Here is a 5,210-nt window from a genome sequence, read left to right on the forward strand (position 1 = left end):
GTAATTAAGTTGGACACAGTCCCCATCCCACATGGGGCTCACAGACTCAACCTCCATTTTACATATGAGATAACTGAGGCACAGAGAAGTTAAGTGACTTGCCCAAGGTCGCACAACAGACATGTGGCAGAACCGGGATTAGAACCCACATCCTCTGACTCCGAAGCCTGTGCTCTTGTCACTCAGCCATGCTGTTTCTCAGTGACAATGATGGATATGGGTATTGGTTGTTCAGTAACAATTCATTTAGAAAACATTGCTCTGGTTGAGGAAACTGGCGGGAACAAATTAGGAGCTCCAGTGTGTGGAGGGGATGTCTGGAGAGTGGCGTGGTTTGTTGCTCTTGGTTCCAGACTTCCACAGATTCTAGCATCTCTGCCCGTCCCCCCAACCTCTCCTCCCCTCCATGTCCCCCGCCTCATCCAAGGCCTCCAACCCTGACCCGCCCACAGAAATACCAACCCACTAGGGTGTCCCCACCAAGGGAAGTAGTGTGGTTCAGTGTATAGACACAAGCCACATTATTCCTCCAGGGCTCAGTTTCTTCATACAGAAAATAAGAGTTCAATACCTGTTCTCCCTCCCACTCAATCCACGTGTCTTACACGGAACAGAAACTGTGCCCACAATTATCTCCTATCTACCTCAGTGTTTAGCACATAGCAAGTGCTTATCACATACCATAAAAAATAAATAATTTTCCAGTATCAGAAGGGTCAATTGGAGTTTCGGGACAGTTGGTCTTAGAGGAGGAAGATAATTCTCAATCAATCAATCAATCGTATTTATTGAGCGCTTACTATGTGCAGAGCACTGTACTAAGCGCTTGGGAAGTACAAATTCTCCTTCTTCTAAAACTCTGTGACTGGCATGGTGGCTTCCCGCACATGTTCCCCTTTTAGACTGTGAGCCCACTGTTGGGTAGGGACTGTCTCTATATGTTGCCTTCTATTTGTACTTCCCAAGTGCTTAGTACAGTGCTCTGCACACAGTAAGCGCTCAATAAATACGATTGATGATGATGATGATGTTCAAGGTAAGAAAAGAGAAGGGGATAAAAGACTCGGTGCAAAAGTAATAATAATAATAATGATATTTGTTAAGTGCTTACTATGTGCCAAGCACTTTTCTAAGCTCTGGGGTAGATACAAGGCAATCAGGTTGTCCCACGTGGGGCTCACAGTCTTAATCCCCATTTTACAGGTAAGGTAACTGAGGTACAGAGAAGTTAAGTGACGTGCCCAAAGTCACACAGCTGGCAGTGGTGGAGTCGGGATTAGAACCCGTGACCTCTGACTCCCAATCCCGTGCTCTTTCCACTAAGCCAAGCTGCTTCTCGTGATAGGAGAGGCAACCCCACTGACTGGGTCATTAATCATATTTATTGATTGCTTACTATGTGCCGAGCACTGTACTAAACGCTTGGGAGGTAAAAATACAACAGAATTAGCAGATGTGTTCCATGCCCACAACGAGCTTAGTATCTAGAAGGAGAGATGGATGTTAATATGAATAAATAAGTAATTTACAATATACCATAAACACCAAAGTTCTACCTGTTCTTGGTTTGTCTCTCTGGTCCTGATTACTAGCACAGAACCAACTGGCCTTAAAATTTGGCTTGATTTCCATGTGCTTCAAAATGCTCAACTGTACTTCCCAAGTGCTTAGTACAGTGCTCTGCATACAGTAAGCGCTCAATAAATACAATTGAATGAATGAATGAATGAATCAAGCATCTCATGCCCTGAGGCGATGGATATGCCTTCTGTGCTTGTGACTGATTGGTTTATTTATATGCATCTATGAAAATCATCGATACATTTTTCTTGATTACAAAACATACTCACTGGGGCTCTTTCTAATAAAAGTACAATTTTTCTTTGGAAAATCATCATATTGCAATGACAAATCCTGCCCTATAAATTAGTATCTGTATGCTTTCTTCTGTTGGACCATCTGTTAGGTACTAATGTCTGCATGGTTTGCAGGTCACAATATATTGATGTCTCCTCTGTGCTGAATGTTAAAATGGTTTTAGGTCCACAAATAACTTTATCAGCAAAGTCATCATTTGGACCTTCTGAGTGTCCTTTGGCTCATATACTGATGTCTCCTCTGTGCTGAATGTTAAAATGGCTTTAGGTCCACAAATAACTTTATCAGCAAAGTCATCATTTGGACCTTCTGAGTGTCCTTTGGCTCATTCTGGACAGTGTCCGTAACAAACACATTTTTCCCATTTGTAAAAGTGACTTTCATGTCACTCCTGTGTCTGAAACAGTTGCACAATAGCAGTCTAGCAGGTGTTTTTCTTGGACTAGTAAGAAGACTAGTTTCTAATGGTTTATGATCTTGGAACTATGTGATGGCAACAAAAGACCCCTTTTTCTTTTTGGGGGGGGGGGTTATGTGTCTATTTTAGTTCTTTTCTTCTCAATAGCATGAGTCATGTTGAATGACTATCTTCATGCAGCTGTCATCGCATTTTCATGCTCAGGAAATTAAAAGAAGGATAGAAAATTAGGGTTCAAGCTTCAGAGACAGAAGGAGGCTGACCATTGTGGAAGCTAAAGTTAAAGAACTCATTCAGTATTTCTGTCGGTATGTTGAAACCAGGAGTGGACTTATTCTCTTGTCTTAGGGACCTTCTTCCTTTGTTGATATGTTTAGCCTCCTATGGAAAACATATTCAACACTACTTCAGTTTAAAACCTAGAGCAGGTTGCAATCAATGACATTCATAGAATGCCTACTGTGTGCAGAGCACTGTACTAAACATCTGGGAGACTAGTACCATTGATAGACACAATCCCAATAGAATTCCCCAATGCTTAGTTCAGTGCACTGCATTTAGTAGGCACTAGGCACTATTATTATTATTAATCCCATTTATGAATCAATCCATCCATGAGCAGTATTTATTGCATGCTTACTCTGTGCATGAAATGTCGCAGTTCCTTTTCTAAAACTGGACCGGATGCCAACATCAAAGGAATGCATTTTGAAATCAAAATTTCAATTTCAGGTGTCCCACAGAGAACAGGGCTAGAAGCCACCCTCATGGATGACTTTCGGGGAAAAAGGATCTCCCTCCTCTATTTATCCATCATCAACCACATTTTCTTCCAGCCTTCTAACCCCCTGCAGTTTAGAGGTCTTGTTGCAATCCTCTCCACAGAAGCCCAACGGCGGAAGTACCAGTAATGCAATGTGGAAGCAATTTATCATGAAGAGTTCCAGAGGGTCACAAACTGTTGGCAGACCTTGAAGATCTAATGTGTATCTGCTCTCTTTGGCTTCATCGCACAACCCTCTCCATGTGTGATAGGACTAGATGTCTTTGAAAGGCTGTCTTATGATAAACCCTGAAACCTCATGGAATGGAGCTGGCTGCCCCCCGTGCCAGTGTGGCCGCTTGCGGGCGAATGAGTGATTTGTTTTCGATCATCGCAATTTGATTCTAATGTCAAAAGGAAGAGAAGAATAAATGACAAACTAGTAGTCACCCGTCTTATCCCCTGAAAGGTGCTAATAGCTTGTGTGTGTGTTTATGTGTCATGCCTCTTCAGAGTATTGTGAACAACCGCCCACTCCTTCCTCTTCTAGATTATCCTGCCTCTCCCCCTGCCAGACTCCGACTCCCAAGATGGGAATGGTTCAGCGGCCTCAAGAAAATACTTTATGGAGGTTCAAAGGAAACTTCAGACGAACCTTGCTCTAGGAGTCACTACAAGAGAAAGGAAGGTGGAGGGTATGGTTTGCAGGTGAAAATAGCCTCACTGTTGGTGACACTCATTTTGGAAGGTTAATCTTAATGGTGGTACTTAATTAAGCATTTACTCCGTGGGATGCAGCATCGCCTGTTGGAAGCAGTGTGGCCTAATGGAAATAACACAGGACTGGGAGTCAGAGGACCTGTATTCTAGTCTCAACTCTGCTATTTAGAGAAGCAGTGTGGCTCAGCGGAAAGCGGACGGGCTTGGGATTCAGAGGTCACGGGTTCTGATCCCGGGTACCCCACATAATTGCTGTGTGAACTTGGGCAAGTCACTTCACTTCTCTGAGCCTGTTACCTCATCTGTAAAATGGGGATTAAGACTGTGAGCCCCACGTGGGACAACCTGATCACCTTGTGAGATCAGCGCTATGTGAGAACAGCACTTCTCACATAGTAAGTGCTTAACAAATGCCACTATTATTATTGTTATTATTTGCTTGCTACTGTGACCTTCGCCACGCCTCTTAACTTTTCTGTGCCTCAGTTTCCTCAACTGTAAAATGGGCATTCAAATCCTAATTAAATTATGAGCCCCATGCAGGACAGGGACTCTGTCCGATATGATTAGCTTGTATCTACCCCAGTGCTAAAAATACATAGCAAACACTTGACGAAGTCCATTAAAAACAAGCATTAAAAACAAGCATTCTGCGCATCAGGCAGAAACTCCTCACCCTGGGCTTCAAGGCTGTCCATCACCTCGCCCCCTCCTACCTCACCTCCCTTCTCTCCTTCTACTGCCCAGCCCGCACCCTCCGCTCCTCCACCACTAATCTCCTCACCGTACCTCGCTCTCGCCTGTCCCGCCATCGACCCCCGGCCCACGTCATCCCCCGGGCCTGGAATGCCCTCCCTCTGCCCCTCCGCCAAGCTAGCTCTCTTCCTCCCTTCAAGGCCCTGCTGAGAGCTCACCTCCTCCAGGAGGCCTTCCCAGACTGAGCCCCTTCTTTCCTCTCCCCCTCGTCCCCCTCTCCATCCCCCCGTCTTACCTCCTTCCCTTCCCCACAGCACCTGTATATATGTATATATGGTTGTACATATTTATTACTCTATTTATTTATTTATTTATTTATTTTACTTGTACATTTCTATCCTACTTATTTTATTTTGTTGGTATGTTTGGTTCTGTTCTCTGTCTCCCCCTTTTAGACTGTGAGCCCACTGTTGGGTAGGGCCTGTCTCTATGTGATGCCAATTTGTACTTCCCAAGCGCTTAGTACAGTGCTCTGCACATAGTAAGCACTCAATAAATATGATTGATTGATTGATTGATTGATTGATTATGTTAAGTTCCCTCTCAGAGTCACACCTGGAGAGTTTCCAGTACTCTACCAGTCTCAGCTACAGGAGGGAGAATCGGGCAGAAGCCTATCCAGTCCATTCCTAGCTTGCGCAGTGGCTAGTGAGTGGAAGGCCATCTGCTACAGGT

The 5,210-nt window shown here is 44.3% G+C and overlaps 1 non-coding gene across 1 annotated transcript; it reads left to right on the plus strand.

The window, feature by feature from the left end:
- The first annotated feature begins 5,072 nt into the window (after positions 1 to 5,072).
- LOC119939812 lies at positions 5,073 to 5,210 on the plus strand. The gene has a single exon (XR_005454775.1). It is a non-coding gene; the product is annotated as a small nucleolar RNA SNORA7 (small nucleolar RNA).

Source organism: Tachyglossus aculeatus, chromosome 17, assembly GCF_015852505.1.
Source record: "Tachyglossus aculeatus isolate mTacAcu1 chromosome 17, mTacAcu1.pri, whole genome shotgun sequence".
NCBI lineage: Eukaryota > Metazoa > Chordata > Mammalia > Monotremata > Tachyglossidae > Tachyglossus > Tachyglossus aculeatus.